The 19,344-nt window shown below is 41.7% G+C and overlaps 1 protein-coding gene across 1 annotated transcript in view; it reads left to right on the forward strand.

Annotated features, from left to right (window-relative positions):
* LOC128660001 (oocyte zinc finger protein XlCOF6-like) overlaps positions 1-19,344 on the forward strand; it is a 67,232-nt gene that overhangs the window by 28,662 nt on the left and 19,226 nt on the right. Inside the window, exon 2 of the mRNA XM_053713592.1 lies at positions 8,623-8,714. The gene's annotated coding sequence lies outside the window, so the exon portion shown is untranslated. The remainder of the gene's footprint in view (positions 1-8,622; positions 8,715-19,344) is intronic.

Raw genomic sequence — 19,344 nt, forward strand, 5'->3', positions numbered from 1 at the left:
AAAAAAATAAAATAGTTAATAACTATTTAATAGCTATTATACCTAGTTAAAATAATTAACAATTTACCTGTAAAATAAATATAAACCCTAACATAGCTACAATGTAATTATTAATTATATTGTAGCTATCTTAGGGTTTATTTTATAGGTAAGTATTTAGATTTAAATAGGAATATTTTAGTTTATAATATGAATTAGATTTATTTAATAAGAATTTAGTTAGGGGTGTTAGGGTTAGATAGAGTTAATATAGTTACTATAAATACTATAGTAACTATATTAACTCTAATATAATTAGGGTTAATATAGTTAATATATATAATGTAATAACTATATTAACTATAATATACTTAGGGTTAATATAGATAATATAGCTGGCGGCGGGGTAGGTAGATTTAAATTAGTGGTTAATAATTTTAATATAGATGGCGGCGGTGTAAGGTGCTTACATTAGGGGTTAATACTATTAATCTAGGTGGCGGCAGTGTAGGGAGGGCAGGTTATAGGGCAAAAGAGCTGTTTACTTTGGGGCAAAGCCCCGCAAAAGGCCCTTTTAAGGGCTGGTAATAGAGATAATTATTTTAGGGTAATTAGATTAGGGGTTAATATAGATACTATAGCTGGCGGCGGGGTAGGGGGATTAGATACTGGTTAATATAGTTTAATATAGCTGGCGGCGGGGTCCGGGAGCGGCGGTTTAGGGGTTAATAACTTTATTAGGTGGCGGCGGGGTCCGGGAGCGGCGGTTTAGGGGTTAATACATTTTTTATTGTTAGGATAGTGAGGGGGGATAGCGGATAGAGGGTTAGACGTGTCGGGCTTACTTGGGGGAGGCGTGTTAGACAGTTACGGGAGATTTAGACTTTAGTCAGGTTTTGTAGGCGCCGGCAGTTTCTAATGTGCCGTAAGTTACTGGCGACTCCAGAAATTTGTACTTACGCAGATTTCTGGACATCGCTGGTTTGTGAGACTTACGGCACTTTAGCATCTGACGGCGCCGTTTATAGGATAGCTTGAGTTGCGAGCTGAAACTGCGGGCGACGCGGGTTCCCTCACTTGCGCCGAAAACTACGCCGTATATCGGATCGCGCCCCATATGTTTAAATTAAACACTCTCTCCAGAAGCTGTGTAATGGACTGAACAGACTGAGTGGGATTTATCTCACGACAGTAAGCTCAAGGAGGCCCTTTCGATGACTCCTACAGCAACTTAATCAAGGACTGGGTCGAATCTCTAGTTAAAAGAGGAGCTTTTTGTTACCAGAAGCGCTCCGGAAAGTTATTATATTATGTAAGGTGATGACTACTCTTTGAGGATTGATGTTTGTTAATGACCAAATGTCTGTACTTTTTCTATTACGGTTGTGGTTGGAGGAGTGTGAATAATAAAAATATATTTCATTTAAATTGTACACAGCCTTTTAAATGACCTGAGGCAGCGGCTCCTACTTAGCATATACAGGAGTTCACATTATATAAAAATATGAGTCTGTTATTGGCTGATAGCTGTCACATGGTACAGGTGCAGAACTACGTTTATCATAAAACAATCTATTTCTCTTTTTAAATTCATAGTAAGTTTTATTGCATTGTATTTTTACTATGCTTCTGTAGTTTTGTAATTCTATATGTTATGGTCCTTTTAAATGGACTGAACTTGTCAAAAAACATATCTCATTATCGCCTAGATTTGGAGTTTTGCATTAGAAGGGGTGCGTTACCTACGCGTGCTTTTTTCCCCCCGCACCTTTTAAATACCGCTGGTATTTAGAGTTCACAGAATGGCTGCGTTAGGCTCCAAAAAGGGAGCGTAGAGCATAATTTACCGACACTGCAACTCTAAATACCAGCGGTGCTTACGGACACGGCCAGCTTCAAAAACGTGCTCGTGCACGATTCCCCCATAGGAAACAATGGGACAGTTTGAGCTGAAAAAAAACCTAACATCTGCGAAAAAGCAGCGTTCAGCTCCTAACGCAGCCCCATTGTTTCCTATGGGGAAACACTTCCTAAGTCTGCACCTAACACCCTAACATGTACCCTGAGTTTAAACACCCCTAACCTTACACTTATAAACCCCTAATCTGCCTTCCCCGCTATTGCTGACCCCTGCATATTATTATTAACCCCTAATCTGCCGCTCCGTACACCACCGCCACCTACGTTATCCCTATGTACCCCTTATCTGCTGCCCCTAACACCGCCGACCTCTATATTATATTTATTAACCCCTAATCTGCCCCCCTCAACGTCGCCAACACCTACCTACACTTATTAACCCCTAATCTGCCGACCGGACCTCGCCGCTACTATAATAAAGTTATTAACCCCTAATCCGCCTCACTCCCGCCTCAATAACCCTATAATAAATAGTATTAACCCCTAATCTGCCCTCCCTAACATCACCGACACCTAAATTCAAGTATTAACCCCTAATCTGCCGACCGGACCTCACCGCTACTCTAATAAATGTATTAACCCCTAAAGCTAAGTCTAACACTAACACCCCCCTAAATTAAATATAATTTTATTCTAACGAAATAAATTAAATCTTATTAAATAAATTATTCCTATTTAAAGCTAAATACTTACCTGTAAAATAAACCCTAATATAGCTACAATATAACGAATATTTATAGTGTAGCTATTTTAGGATTAATATTTATTTTACAGGCAACTTTGTATTTATTTTAACCAGGTACAATAGCTATTAAATAGTTAAGAACTATTTAATAGCTACCTAGTTAAAATAATTACAAAATTACCTGTAAAATAAATCCTAACCTAAGTTACAATTAAACCTAACACTACACTATCAATAAATTAATTAAATACAATACCTACAAATACAATTAAATAAACTAACTAAAGTACAAAAAATAAAAAAGAACTAATTTACAAAAAAATTAAAAAATATTTACAAACATTAGAAAAATATTACAACAATTTTAAACTAATGACACCTACTCTAAGCCCCCTAATAAAATAACAAAGCCCCCCAAAATAAAAAAATGCCCTACCCTATTCTAAAATTAAAATAGAAAAGCTCTTTTACCTTACCAGCCCTTAAAAGGGCCTTTTGCGGGGCATGCCCCAAAGAATTCAGCTCTTTTGCCTGGAAAAAAAACATACAATACCCCCCCCCAACATTACAACCCACCACCCACATACCCCTAATCTAACACAAATCGCCCTTAAATAAACCTAACACTAAGCCCCTGAAGATCTTCCTACCTTATCTTCACCACACCGGGTATCACCGATCCGTCCAGGCTCCGATGTCTTGATCCAAGCCCAAGCGGGGGGCTGAAGACGTCCATCCTCCGGCTGAAGTCTTGATCCAAGTGGCGGCTGAAGAAGTCCATCTTCGGGCAGAAGTATTCATCCTATCCGGGCAGAAGAGGACATCTGGACCGGCAAACATCTTCATCCAAGCGGCATCTTCTATGTTCTTCCATCCGATGACGAGCGGCTCCATCTTCAAGACCTCCGGCGCGGATCCATCCTCTTCTTCCGACGACTAGACGACTAATGAAGGTTCCTTTAAGGGACGTCATCCAAGATGGCGTCCCTCGAATTCCGATTGGCTGATAGGATTCTATCAGCCAATCGGAATTAAGGTAGGAAAATTCTGATTGGCTGATGGAATCAGCCAATCAGATTCAAGTTTAATCCGATTGGCTGATTGGATCAGCCAATCAGATTGAGCTCACATTCTATTGGCTGATCGGAACAGCCAATAGAATGCGAGCTCAATCTGATTGGCTGATTGGATCAGCCAATCGGATTGAACTTGAATATGATTGGCTGATTCCATCAGCCAATCAGAATTTTCCTACCTTAATTCCGATTGGCTGATAGAATCCTATCAGCCAATCGGAATTCGAGGGACGCCATCTTGGATGACGTCCCTTAAAGGAACCTTCATTCGTCGTCTAGTCGTCGGAAGAAGAGGATGGATCCGCGCCGGAGGTCTTGAAGATGGAGCCGCTCGTCATCGGATAGAAGAACATAGAAGATGCCGCTTGGATGAAGATGTTTGCCGGTCCGGATGTCCTCTTCTGCCCGGATAGGATGAAGACTTCTGCCCGAAGATGGAGTTCTTCAGCCGCCGCTTGGATCAAGACTTCAGCCGGAGGATGGACGTCTTCAGCCCCCCGCTTGGGCTTGGATCAAGACATCGGAGCCTGGACGGATAGGTGATACCCGGTGTGGTGAAGATAAGGTAGGAAGATCTTCAGGGGCTTAGTGTTAGGTTTATTTAAGGGCGGTTTGGGTTAGATTAGGGGTATGTGGGTGGTGGGTTGTAATGTCGGGGGGTATTGTATGTTTTTTTTTTCCAGGCAAAAGAGCTGAATTCTTTGGGGCATGCCCCGCAAAAGGCCCTTTTAAGGGCTGGTAAGGTAAAAGAGCTTTTCTATTTTAATTTTAGAATAGGGTAAGGCATTTTTTATTTTGGGGGGCTTTGTTATTTTATTAGGGGGCTTAGAGTAGGTGTAATTAGTTTAAAATTGTTGTAATATTTTTCTAATGTTTGTAAATATTTTTTTATTTTTTGTACTTTAGTTAGTTTATTTCATTGTATTTATTTGTAGGTATTGTATTTAATTAATTTATTGATAGTGTAGTGTTAGGTTTAATTGTAGATATTGTAGGTATTGTATTTAATTAATTTATTGATAGTGTAGTGTTTAGGTTTAATTGTAACTTAGGTTAGGATTTATTTTACATGTAATTTTGTAATTATTTTAACTAGGTAACTATTAAATAGTTATTAACTATTTAATAGCTATTGTACCTGGTTAAAATAAATACAAAGTTGCCTGTAAAATAAATATAAATCCTAAAATAGCTACAATATAATTATAATTTATATTGTAGCTTTATTAGGATTTATTTTACAGGTAAGTATATAGCTTTAAATAGGAATAATTTATTTAATAAGAGTTAATTTATTTAGTTAGATTTAAATTATATTTAACTTAGGGGGGTGTTAGGGTTAGGGTTAGACTTAGCTTTAGGGGTTAATACATTTATTAGAGTAGCGGCGAGGTCCGGTCGGCAGATTAGGGGTTAATAAGTGTAGGTAGGTGTCGGCGACGTTGAGGGGGGCAGATTAGGGGTTAATAAATATAATATAGGGGTCGGCGGTGTTAGGGGCAGCAGATTAAGGGTACATAGGGATAATGTAGGTGGCGGCGGTGTGCGGTCGGCAGATTAGGGGTTAAAAAAATTTAATAGAGTGGCGGCGATGTGGGGGGGCCTCAGTTTAGGGGTACATAGGTAGTTTATGGGTGTTAGTGTACTTTAGAGCACAGTAGTTAAGAGCATTATGAACCGGCGTTAGCCCAGAAAGCTCTTAACTCCTGACTTTTTCCTGCGGCTGGAGTTTTGTCATTAGATTTCTAACGCTCACTTCAGCCACGACTCTAAATACCGGCGTTAGAAAGATCCCATTGAAAAGATAGGATACGCAAATGGCGTAGGGGGATCTGCGGTATGGAAAAGTCGCGGCTGCAAAGTGAGCGTTAGACCCTTTCCTGACTGACTCCAAATACCAGCGGGCGGTAAAAACCAGCGTTAGGACCCCCTAACGCTGGTTTTGACGGCTAACGCAGAACTCTAAATCTAGGCGTAAGTTATTACTCTATGTAAACACAAATACTTCCTTTTCTTTTCTATATCTAAGATAGCAATTGAAATGAACATTTTAGTGCCCATCTCTCTCATACCCAATTGCAGTGTGATTTAAGACAACACAGTATTGACCAAGAGAAGTTAAAGGGACACTGAAAATTTTTCTTTCGTTATTTAGATAGAGCATGCAATTTTAAGCAACTTTCTAATTTACTAATATTATCAATTTTTCTTTGTTCTCTTGCTATCTTTATTTGAAAAAGAAGGCATCTAAGCTTTTTTCTTTCATGTAATTGGACAATAGTACATGAGCTGGTTACGTATGGGATATACAATCCTACAAGGAGGGGCAAAGTTTCCCAAACCTCAAAATGCCTATAAATACACCCCTCACAACACCCACAATTCAGTTTTTACAAACTTTGCCTCCTATGGAGGTGGTGAAGTAAGTTTGTGCTAAGATTTCTATGTTGAAATGCACTTCTTAGCATTTTGAAGCCCGGTTCCTCTCAGAGTACAGTGAATGTCAGAGGGCTGTGAAGGGAGTATCTCCTATTGAATGCAATGGTTTTCCTCACGGGAGATCTATTTCATAGGTAGTGATGTCGCGAACCTAAAATTTTGAGTTCGCAGACAGCGAACGCAAACTTCCTCAAATGTTCACGAACGGGCGAACTGCCATAGACTTCAATAGGCAGGCAAATTTTAAAACCCACAGGGACTCTTTCTGGCCACAATAATGATGCAAAAGTTGTTTCAAGGGTACGAACACCTGGACTGTGGCATGCCGCAGGGGGATCCATGGCAAAACTCCCATGGAAAATTACATAGTTGATGCAGAGTCTGATAAAGGGCATAAATCACCTAACATTCCTAAATTGTTTGGAATAACGTGCTTTAAAACATCAGGTATGATGTTGTATCGATCAGGTAGTGTAAGGGTTACGCCCGCTTCACAGTGACAGACCAAACTCCCCGTTTAATGCACCGCACTGCATTATTTTAGGGCCAAAGGGAATCACAGCACCACGACCACGACGGCCCCTGCGGGGTGGCCTGCCTCTGCCTGTCATTTTTTTTTTTCGATTAGTGGTACTATGCGTGCAAGCTACTGTGACAACAGATATGAGTGGCACTGCTATTTCTGAACAAAGGGGATCCCAGAGAAGCATTTACAACCATTTGTGCCATAATTGCACAAGCTGTTTGTAAATATTTTCAGTGAGAAACCTAAAGTTTGTGAAAAAGTTGACTATTTTTTTTAATTTGATCGCATTTGGCGGTGAAATGGTGGCATGAAATATACCAAAATGGGCCTAGATCAATACTTGGGGTTGTCTACTACATTACACCAAAGCTAAAATTAACCCTACAAGCTCCCTAATTTAACCCCTGCACTGCTGAGCTTAATACACGTGTGGTGCGCAGCAGCATTTAGCAGCCTTCTAATTACCAAAAAGCAATGCCAAAGCCATATATGTCTGCTATTTCTGAAAAAAGGGGATCCCAGAGAAGCATTTACAACCATTTGTGCCATAATTGCACAAAATGTTTGTAAATGATTTCAGTGAGAAACCTAAAATTTGGAAAAATTTTACTTTTTTTTTTTAATTTGATCGCATTTGGCGGTGAAATGGTGGCATGAAATATACCAAGATGGGCCTAGATCAATACTTTGGGTTGTCTACTACACTACACTAAAGACAAAATTACCCCAAAAAGCTCCCTACATGCTCCCTAATTAACCCCTTCACTGCTGGACATAATACACGTATGGTGCGCAGTGGCATTTAGCGGCCTTCTAATTATCAAAAAGCAACGTCAAAGCCATATATGTCTGCTATTTCTGAACAAAGGGGATCCCAGAGAAAAATGTACAACCATTTATGCCATAATTGCACAAGCAAAGAACATGTAAACATTGGGTATTTCTAAACTCAGAACAAAATGTATAAACTATTTAGCATGGGTGTTTTTTGGTGGTTGTAGATGAGTAACAGATTTTGGGGGTCAAAGTTAGAAAAAGTGTGTTTTTTTTCCATTTTTTACTCATATTTTATAATTTTTTTATAGTAAATTATAGGATATGATGAAAATAATGGTATCTTTAGAAAGTCCATTTAATGGCGAGAAAAACGGTATATAATATGTGTGGGTACAGTAAACGAGTAAGAGGAAAATTACAGCTAAACACAAACACCGCAGAAATGTAAAAATAGCCCTGGTCCCAAACGGACAGAAAATGGAAAAGTGCTGTGGTGATTAAGGGGTTAATGTACACTACTGTTACACCAGATATGAGTTGCACTGGTGTGACACTGTGCCCTGGCAGGCACTGAAACGCACACGTGTGAAGGAAACTGACTGCTATTTTTTCACAGTCAAAAAAGTGTTGTTTTTTTTAAACGTACACTACTGTTACAACAGATATGAGTGGTGGCACTGGGCAAGTGGGCACAGTATACGCTGTGAGTTTGACACACACGCTGGCAGGCAGGCAACTGCAATTAGATTACACAGGAAAAAAAAAAAAAAAGCAGACTGATGTTCTAGCCCTAAAAATGGCTTTTTGGGGTGCTGTCCTTACAGCAGAGATCAGATGAGTCCTTCAGGACTGTAGTGGATACTGAATACACTAGCCTAGCTATCGATTTCCCTATTAAATCAGCAGAAGCTACACTGTCCCTCCTCTCACTAAGAATGCAGCTTCCGAATGAATCTAAAATGGATGCTGTCCAGGAGGAGGGAGGGTCTGGGAGGGATGGTCTGCTGCTGATTGGCTGGAATGTGTCTGCTGACTGTGAGGTACACGGTCAAAGTTTACTCAATGATGATGAATAGGGGGCGGATCGAACATCGCATATGTTCGCCCGCCGCTGTGAACGCGAACAAGCTATGTTCGCCGGGAACTATTCGCCGGCGAACTATTCGCGACATCACTATTCATAGGTTCTCTGTTAATTCCTCTCTTACCTCCCTTTTCAGATCTACGATATACTCTCATATTCCATTACCTCTACTGATAGCCAAACCAATACTGAAACGGTTATCTGCTATATGTGGATGGGTGTCTTTTGGTAAGTATGTTTTCATTACTTAAAGGGACACTGTACCCAAATTTTTTCTTTTGTGATTCAGATTGAGCATAACATTTTAAGCATCTTTCTAATTTACTCCTTTTTATCAATTTTTCTTCATTCTCTTGGTATCTTTATTTGAAATGCAAGAATGTAAGTTTAGATGCCGGCCCATTTTTGTTGAACAACCTGGGTTGTCCTTACTGATTGGTGGATAAATTCATTCACCAATAAAAAAGTTGCTGTCCAGAGTACTGAACCCAAAACAAGCTTAGATGCCTTCTTTTTCAAATAAAGATAGCAAGAGAACGAGAAAAAATTGATAATAGGAGTAAGTTAGAAAGTTGCTTAAAATTGCATGCTCTTTCTGAATTACAAAAGAAACATTTTGGGTACAGTGTCCCTTTAAGACACTCTCATCTATGGTTTGGCACTTTATGTATTTATATAAAGTTCTAAATATATGTATTGTACTTATATTTGCCATGAGTCAGGTTTAAATATATTTCCTTTTGCAGACTGTCCGTTTCATATCTGGGAAATGCATTTTTTAGGATTTTTTTTTTTCTTACCTGGGGTATAGTCTTTTTTTCAAATTGACTGTTATTTTAAATTTGCGGGCAAAATTAGGCTTGCGAGGGCACAAAATGCCAAAGTATGTTGCACCATTTTTGTTGCGAGATTTCTCTTGTAAAGGTGTATCCAGTCCACGGGTTCATCCATTACTTGTGGGATATTCTCCTTCCCAACAGGAAGCTGCAAGAGGACACCCACAGCAGAGCTGTCTATATAGCTCCTCCCCTAACTGCCACCCCCAGTCATTCTCTTGCAGCTCTCGACAAGAAAGGAAGTATCAAGAGAGATGTGGTGACAGTGTAGTTTTTACCTTCAATCAAAAGTTTGTTATTTTTAAAAGGTACCAGCGTTGTACTGTTTTACTCTCAGGCAGAAATTGGAAGAAGAATTCTGCCTGGAGGTTTGATGATCTTAGCAGTTTGTAACTAAGGTCCATTGCTGTTCTCACACATAACTGAAGAGTATGGAAAGAAAACTTCAGTTGGGGGGACGGTCTGCAGATTGCCTGCTTTGAGGTATGTTCAGTATATTTTTTTCTAGAGAGATGATAAGGTCTAGAAAATGCTGACAGTGCCTGGTATATTTAAGGTAAGCCTGATACAGTGATTTAACAACAACTGGGATCATGCTTGCAAAAAAGGATAATATTCATGTTAATACTCATATTACTTAGTGTAAAAACGTTTGCATGTTTTATAGTAAAAACGTTTTTTCTCTGAGGGTGATAAATCTTTATTTGGGGCCTAGTTTTCCAAATGGCTTGTTAGATCACTCCTAGGAGTATTTTCTCTTGTTAAGTGTGTTCAGTCCACGGATCATCCATTACTTATGGAATATATTCTCTCCCTAACAGGAAATTGCAAGAGGATCACCCAGCAGAGCTGCTACATAGCTCCTCCCCTCACATGTCATATTCAGTCATTCTCTTGCAACTTAACAGATAGGAAGTTGTGAGAGGGCTGTGGTGTTTTTTATACTTAGTTTATTCTTCAATCAAAAGTTTGTTATTTTAAAATGACACCGGAGTGTGTTGTTTATTCTCAGGCAGTATTTGGAAGAAGAATCTGCCTGCGTTTTTCTATTATCTTAGCGGCAGTAACTAAGATCCACTGGCTGTTCTCGCATATTCTGAGGAGTGAGGTAACTTTCAGAAGGGAATGGCGTGCGGGAAACCCTGCAAACAAGGTATGTGCAGTAGATTATTTTTCTAAGGAATGGAATTGACTAAGAAAATACTGCTGATACCGATGTAATGTAAGTAAGAGCCTTTAATACAGTGAGAGTGACTGTTAGCAGACTGTTTTAAATATATACAGTAAAGTAATTTTCTAAGTAATGGAATTTGACTGAGAAAATGCTATTAATACTGAAGTAATGTTATAAGCCTTTAATGCAGTAGGATGACTGTCAGGCTTATCTATAGAGATACATGTTCCTTAAGAAAGGGATGTTTAAAACGATTTTGCTGGCATGTTTAATCGTTTTGTGAGGTACTTTGGTGATAAACTTGTTGGGGCATAAAATTTTTCCACATTGCTGATATTATTTATGCATAGAAACCGTTAACTGAAACTCCCAATATTGTTATACTGAGTAGGAGGGGCCTATTTTAGCGCTCTTTTGACGCAGCAAAAATTTAGGCTCTGTCTTCCTTGCTTCATTCTGCCTGACACGGATCGTGTCCAGACAGCTTAAGGGACTTCAAAAGTCATTTTGAGGGAGGTAATCAGTCACAGCAGACCTGTGACAGTGGTTTTTGACTGTATTTAATAAACGTTTTTTTGTATATAAAGACCGTTTGGATTGTAGGGGGTTAATCATCCATTTGCAAGTGGGTGCAATGCTCTGCTAACTTAATACATTTACTGTAAAAATTTAATTGCCATAACTGATTTGGTTCATTGTTATTTCAACTGTGACAGTTTTCTGTGCTCTTAAGGCACAGTGTCGTTTTTCTTTATTACTTGTAAAATTATTTACAGTGTTTTCCAACTCTGCTAGTCTTATTGCTAGTCTGTTTAAACATGTCTGACACAGATGAACCTGTTTGTTCACTATGTTTAAAGGCCACTGTGGAGCCCCACAGAAATTTGTGTACCAAATGTATTGATTTCACTTTAAATAATAAAGGTCAGTCTTTATCTATAAAGGAGTTATCACCAGACAACGAGGGGGAAGTTATGCCGACTAACTCTCCTCACGTGTCAGTACCTTTGCCTCCCGCTCAGGAGGCGCGTGATATTGTGGCGCCAAGTGCATCAGGGACGGCCATACAAATCACATTACAAGACATGGCTAATATTATGAATAATACCTTGACAGAAGTATTATCTAAATTGCCAGAATTAAGAGGCAAGCATGACCGCTCTGGGGTAAGAATAGAGCGCGCTGGTGTTTCGAGAGCCATGTCCGATACTGCGTCACAGTTTGCAGAACATGAGGACGGAGAGCTTCATTCTGTAGGTGACGGATCTGATCCAGGGAAACCGGATTCAGAGATCTCTAATTTTAAATTTAAGCTTGAGAACCTCCGTGTATTGCTAGGGGAGGTTTTAGGGGCTCTGAATGACTGTAACACAGTTGCGATTCCAGAGAAATTATGTAGGCTGGATAGATACTATGCAGTACCGGTGTGTACCGACGTTTTTCCTATTCCTAAAAGGCTTACAGAAATTATTAGCAAGGAGTGGGATAGACCTTGTGTGCCCTTTTCCCCTCCTCCTATATTTAGAAAAATGTTTCCAATAGACGCCACTACACGGGACTTATGGCAGACGGTCCCTAAGGTGGAGGGAGCAGTTTCTACTTTAGCTAAGCGTACCACTATCCCGGTGGAAGATAGTTGTGCTTTTTCGGATCCAATGGATAAAAAATTGGAGGGTTACCTTAAGAAAATGTTTGTTCAACAAGGTTTTATCTTACAGCCCCTTGCATGCATTGCGCCTGTCACTGCTGCTGCGGCATTTTGGTTTGAGTCTCTAGAAGAGGCCATTCACTCAGCCCCATTGGATGAAATTATGGACAAGCTTAAAGCACTTAAGCTAGCAAATGCATTTGTTTCTGATGCCATTGTACATCCAACTAAACTAACGGCTAAGAATTCCGGTTTTGCCATTCAAGCGCGCAGAGCGTTATGGCTTAAATCCTGGTCAGCTGATGTGACTTCTAAATCTAAATTACTTAACATTCCTTTCAAGGGGCAAACCTTATTCGGGCCCGGCTTGAAAGAAATTATCGCTGACATTACAGGAGGTAAGGGTCATACCCTTCCTCAGGACAAGGCCAAATCGAAGGCCAAACAGTCTAATTTTCGTGCCTTTCGAAACTTCAAGGCAGGAGCAACGTCAACTTCCTCCGCCCCAAAACAGGAAGGAACCGTTGCTCGCTACAGACAAGCCTGGAAAACTAACCAGGCCTGGAACAAGGGCAAGCAGGCCAGAAAACCTGCTACTGCCCCTAAGACAGCATGAAGGGAGGGCCCCCTATCCGGAAACGGATCTAGTGGGGGGCAGACTTTCTCTCTTCGCCCAGGCGTGGGCAAGAGATGTCCAGGATCCCTGGGCGTTGGAGATCATATCTCAGGGATATCTTCTGGACTTCAAGGCTTCTCCTCCTCTAGGGAGATTTCATCTTTCAAGGTTATCAGAAAACCAAATAAAGAAAGAGGCATTCCTATGTTGCGTTCAAGACCTCCTAGTAATGGGAGTGATCCACCCAGTTCCGCGGACGGAACAAGGACAGGGGTTTTGCTCAAATCTGTTCGTGGTTCCCAAGAAAGAGGGTACCTTCAGGCCAATATTGGACTTAAAGATTTTAAACAAATTCCTAAGAGTTCCATCATTCAAAATGGAAACTATTCGGACTATTCTACCCATGATCCAAGAGGGTCAGTACATGACCACGGTGGATTTAAAGGATGCCTATTTTCACATACCGTTTCACAAAGATCATCATCGGTTCCTAAGATTTGCCTTCCTAGACAGGCATTACCAGTTTGTAGCTCTTCCCTTCGGGTTGGCTACGGCCCCGAGAATCTTTACAAAGGTGCTGGGCTCTCTTCTGGCGGTTCTAAGACCGCGAGGCATAGCGGTGGCTCCGTATCTAGATGACATCCTGATACAGGCGCCAAGCTTGCAAATTGCCAAGTCTCAGCGATAGTTCTGGCATTTCTAAGGTCGCATGGGTGGAAGGTGAACGTGGAAAAGAGTTCTCTATCACCACTCACAAGAGTCTCCTTCCTAGGGACTCTGATAGATTTTGTAAAAATGAAAATTTACCTGACGGAGGCCAGGTTATCAAAACTCTTAAATGCTTGCCGGGTTCTTCATTCAATTCCACGCCCGTCAGTGGCTCAATGCATGGAAGTAATCGGCTTAATGGTAGCGGCAATGGACATAGTGCCATTTGCGCGCCTGCATCTCAGACCGCTGCAATTGTGCATGCTAAGTCAGTGGAATGGGGATTTCTCAGATTTGTCCCCTCTACTAAATCTGGATCAAGAGACCAGAGATTCTCTTCTCTGGTGGTTATCTCGGGTCAACCTGTCAAGGGGCATGACCTTTCGCAGGCCAGATTGGACGATTGTAACAACAGATGCCAGCCTCAGTCTGGAATTCCCTGAAGGCTCAGGGATCCTGGACTCAGGAGGAGAAACTCCTCCCAATAAATATCCTGGAGCTAAGGGCAATATTCAACGCTCTTCTAGCTTGGCCTCAGCTAGCAACAATGAGGTTCATCAGATTTCAGTCGGACAACATCACGACTGTGGCTTACATCAACCATCAAGGGGGAACCAGGAGCTCCCTAGCGATGTTGGAAGTCTCAAAGATAATTCGCTGGGCAGAGTCTCACTCTTGCCACTTGTCAACGATCCACATCCCAGGAGTGGAGAACTGGGAGGCGGACTTTCTAAGTCGTCAGACTTTTCATCCGGGGGAGTGGGAACTCCACCCGGAGGTATTTGCTCAACTGGTTCATCGTTGGGGCAAACCAGATCTGGATCTCATGGTGTCTCGCCAGAATGCCAAACTTCCTCTTTACGGTTCGAGGTCCAGGGACCCGGGAGCGAAGCTGATAGATGCTCTAGCAGCTCCTTGGTTTTTCAACATGGCTTATGTGTTTCCACCGTTTCCTATGCTCCCTTGACTGATTGCCAAGATCAAACAGGAGAGAGCATCGGTGATTCTGATAGCGCCTGCATGGCCACGCAGAACCTGGTATTCAGACCTAGTGGTCATGTCGTCCTGTCCTCCATGGACTCTACCTTTGAGGAAAGACCTTCTAATACAAGGTCCTTTCAATCATCCAAGTCTAATTTCTCTGAGACTGACTGCGTGGAGATTGAACGCTTGATCCTATCAAAGCGAGGCTTCTCCGAGTCAGTTATTGATACTTTGATACAGGCACGAAAGCCTGTTACCAGAAAAATCTACCATAAGATATGGCGTAAATACCTGTATTGGTGTGAATCCAAGAGTTACTCATGGAGTAAGGTTAGGATTCCGAGGATATTGTCTTTTCTCCAAGAGGGCTTGGAAAAAGGCTTATCAGCTAGTTCTTTAAAGGGACAGATTTCTGCTCTGTCTATTCTTTTGCACAAGCGTCTGGCAGAAGTTCCAGAAGTCCAGGCATTTTGTCAAGCTTTAGCTAGGATTAAGCCTGTGTTTAAAGCTGTTGCTCCTCCGTGGAGCTTAAACTTGGTTCTTAAAGTTCTTCAAGGAGTTCCGTTTGAACCCCTTCATTCCGTTGATATTAAACTTTTATCTTGGAAAGTTCTATTTTTGATGGCTATTTCCTCGGCTCGAAGAGTCTCGGAATTGTTGGCCTTACACTGTGATTCTCCTTATCTGATTTTCCATTCAGACAAGGTAGTTCTGCGTACTAAACCTGGGTTTTTACCTAAGGTAGTTTCTAACAGGAATATCAATCAGGAGATTGTTGTTCCATCATTATGTCCTAATCCTTCTTCAAAGAAGGAACGACTTTTGCATAATCTGGACGTAGTCCGTGCCCTGAAATTCTATTTGCGATTTTCGTCAAACTTCTTCCCTGTTTGTCGTTTACTCTGGACAGAGGAGAGGTCAAAAAGCTTCGGCAACCTCTCTTTCTTTTTGGCTTCGTAGCATAATACGTTTAGCCTATGAGACTGCTGGACAGCAGCCCCCTGAAAGAATTACAGCTCATTCCACTAGAGCTGTGGCTTCCACCTGGGCCTTTAAGAATGAGGCCTCTGTTGAACAGATTTGCAAGGCTGCTACTTGGTCTTCGCTTCACACTTTTTCAAAATTTTACAAATTTGACACTTTTGCTTCTTCGGAGGCTGTTTTTGGGAGAAAGGTTCTACAGGCAGTGGTTCCTTCCGTTTAAGTGCCTGCCTTGACCCTCCCATCATCCGTGTACTTGGCTTTGGTATTGGTATCCCATAAGTAATGGATGATCTGTGGACTGAACACACTTAACAAGAGAAAACATAATTTATGCTTACCTGGTAAATTTATTTCTCTTGTAGTGTGTTCAGTCCACGGCCCGCCCTGTCTTTTTAAGGCAGATCAAAATTTTAATTAAAACTTCAGTCACCACTGCACCCTATGGTTCCTCCTTTCTCGTCTTGTTTTGGTCGAATGACTGAATATGACATGTGAGGGGAGGAGCTATGTAGCAGATCTGCTGGGTGATCCTCTTGCAATTTCCTGTTAGGGAGAGAATATATTCCATAAGTAATGGATGATCCGTGGACTGAACACACTACAAGAGAAATAAATTTATCAGGTAAGCATAAATTATGTTTTTTTAAGGCCCTCTGACATTCAGTGCATGGTGGGAGGGGCCTATTTTCGTGCACTTTATGCAGTTGATATTCAGACTGAGACATCCAGCTTCCCTAAAGGAGTCCTCTGGCATCTAGGACAACTATAGAGGGTTTTTTTCCTGCAAAAATCGTGTTTAAGGGCAGGTAGGAGCCACAGCAGAGCTGTGGTAGTGTGTTTGACTGTTTTTTTAACGGTTTTACCATTTTTCTAATCCGTTTTAGGGCCTAAGGGGTTAATCATCCATTTGCAAGTGGGTGCAATGCTGCTTTAGTCTCTTATACACACTGTAAAAATTTCATAGAGTTTACTACTTTTTATCACTGTTTTGCAGTTTATGTGATAGTTTTTTTCTCTTAAAGGCACACTACCGTTTTTGTTTAATTGCTTTTTCACATTTATTAAAGTGTTTTCCAAGCTTGCTGGTCTCATTACTAGTCTGTTAAACATGTCTGACATAGAGGAAACTCCTTGTTCATTATGTTTAGAAACCATTGTGGAACCCCCTCTTAGAATGTGTGCCAAATGCACTGACCTTTCTATAAGTTATAAACACCATATTATGGGTTTTAAGGATTTATCACCAGAGGTTTCTCAGACTGACCAAAGGGAGATTAAACCACCTAGCTCTCCCAATGTGTCAGAACCTATATCTCCCGCGCAAGTGACGCCAAGTACATCTGGCGCGTCCAAAGCGTTTACCTTACAAGACATGGTGGCAGTTATGAATCATACCCTCACAGAGATATTGTCCAAACTGCCAGGGTTACAAGGAAAGCGAGACAGCTCTGGGGCTAGAACAAATACAGAGCTTTCTGATGCTTTAGTAGCTATGTCTGATATACCCTCACAATGTACAGAAGCCGAAGCAGGAGAGCTTCTATCTGTGGGTGACATTTCTGATTCAGGGAAGGCGTTACTTCAGTCTGACTCTGAAATGACAGCATTTAAATTTAAGCTTGAACACCTCCGCTTGTTGCTCAGGGAGGTTTTAGCAACTCTTGATGACTGTGACACCATTGTAGTCCCAGAGAAATTGTGTAAAATGGACAAATACTTTGCAGTGCCTGTTTACACTGATGTTTTTCCAATCCCTAAGAGGTTTTCTGAAACTATTACGAAGGAATGGGATAGACCAGGTGTACCGTTCTCTCCCCCTCCTGCGTTTAAAAAGATGTTTCCCATAGATGCCGCTACACAGGACTCATGGCAGACGGTCCCTAAGGTGGAGGGAGCAGTATCTACCCTAGCTAAGCGTACAACTATCCCAGTCAAGGACAGTTGTGCTTTCCTAGATCCAATGGATAAAAAATTAGAGGGTTTCCTTTAAGAAAATCTTTATACAACAAGGTTTTATTCTCCAGCCTCTTGCATGCATTGCCCCAGTCACTGCTGCAGCGTCTTTCTGGTTCGAGTCTCTTGAAGAGGCTCTACAGGTGGAGACCCCATTGGATGATATCCTAGACAGGCTTAAAGCTCTTAAGTTAGCCAATTCATTTATTTCTGATGCTGTTTTTCATTTAACTAAGCTAACGGCTAAGAATTCAGGTTTTGCCATTCAGGTGCGTAGGGCGCTATGGCTTAAATCCTGGTCAGCTGACGTTACTTCAAAGTCTAAGCTTCTCAACATCCCCTTCAAAGGGCAGACCCTATTCGGGCCTGGACTAAAGGAAATCATTTCTGATATTACTGGAGGAAAAGGCCACGCTCTTCCCCAGGATAGGTCCAACAAATTAAGGACCAAACAGACTAATTTTCATTCCTTTTGAAACTTCAAGAGTGGCGCAGCTTCATCTTCCTCTTCTACAAAACAAGAGGGAAATTTTGCCCAATCCAAGCCAGTCTGGAGACCTAACTAGACTTGGAACAAGGGGAAACAGGCCAAAAAGCCTGCTGCTGCCTCTAAGACAGCATAAAGGAGTAGCCCCCGATCCGGGACCGGATCTAGTGGGGGACAGACTTTGTCTCTTCGCCCAGGCTTGGGCAAGAGACGTCCAGGATCCCTGGGCTCTGGAGATTGTTTCCCAGGGATATCTTCTGGATTTCAAAGCCTCATCTCCAAAAGGGAGATTTCTGCAAACCAGATAAAGAGAGAGGCATTCTTACGTTGTGTTCAAGACCTTCTGGTCATGGGAGTGATCCACTCAATTCCAAGGGAGGATCAGGGGCAAGGATTCTACTCAAATCTGTTTATAGTTCCCAAAAAAGAGGGAACTTTCAGACCAATCTTGGATCTCAAGATCCTAAACAAATTTCTCAGGGTCCCATCCTTCAAGATGGAGACTATTTGAACCATCCTACCTTTGATCCAGGAGGTTCAATATATGACTACCGTGGACTTAAAGGATGCTTATTTCCACATTCCGATACACAGAGCTCATCATCGGTTTCTCAGGTTTTGCCTTCCTAGACAGGCATTACCAGTTTGTGGCTCTTCCCTTTGGGTTAGCCACGGCACCAAGAATCTTTACGAAGGTTCTAGGGTCCCTACTGGCGGTTCTAAGGCCATGGGGCATAGCGGTGGCCCCTTACCTAGACGACATTCTGATACAGGCGTCGACTTTTCAAATCGTCAAGTCCCATATGGACATTGTTCTGGCCTTTCTGAGGTCTCACGGGTGGAAGGTGAACGAAGAAAAGAGTTCTCTCTCCCCTCTCACAAGAGTTTCCTTCCTAGGAACTCTGATAGATTCAGTAGAAATGAAGATTTTTCTGACAGAGGTCAGGTTGTCAAAGCTTCTAACTTCCTGCCATGCTCTTTATTCCACTTCTCAGCCGTCAGTGGCTCAGTGTATGGAAGTAATCGGCTTAATGGTAGCGGCAATGGACATAGTTCCGTTTGCCCGCCTACATCTCAGACCACTGCATCTTTGCATGCTCAATCAGTGGAATAGGGATTACACAGATTTGTCCCCTCTGCTAAATCTGGATCAAGAGACCAGAGATTCTCTTCTCTGGTGGCTATCTCGGGTCCATCTGTCCAGGGGAATTAGCTTCCGCAGACCAGAATGGACTATAGTGACGACAGATGCCAGCCTTCTGGGCTGGGGCGCAGTCTGGAACTCCCTGAAGGCTCAGGGTTTGTGGACTCAGGAGGAAGCCCTCCTTCCGATAAACATTCTGGAACTAAGAGCGATATTCAATGCTCTTCACGCTTGGCCTCAGCTAGCTGCGGTCAGGTTCATCAGATTTCAGTCAGACAACATCACGACTGTAGCCTATATCAACCATCAGGGGGGTACAAAGAG

The sequence above is a fragment of the Bombina bombina genome, chromosome 5, assembly GCF_027579735.1.
Source record: "Bombina bombina isolate aBomBom1 chromosome 5, aBomBom1.pri, whole genome shotgun sequence".
Taxonomy (NCBI): Eukaryota; Metazoa; Chordata; class Amphibia; order Anura; family Bombinatoridae; genus Bombina; species Bombina bombina.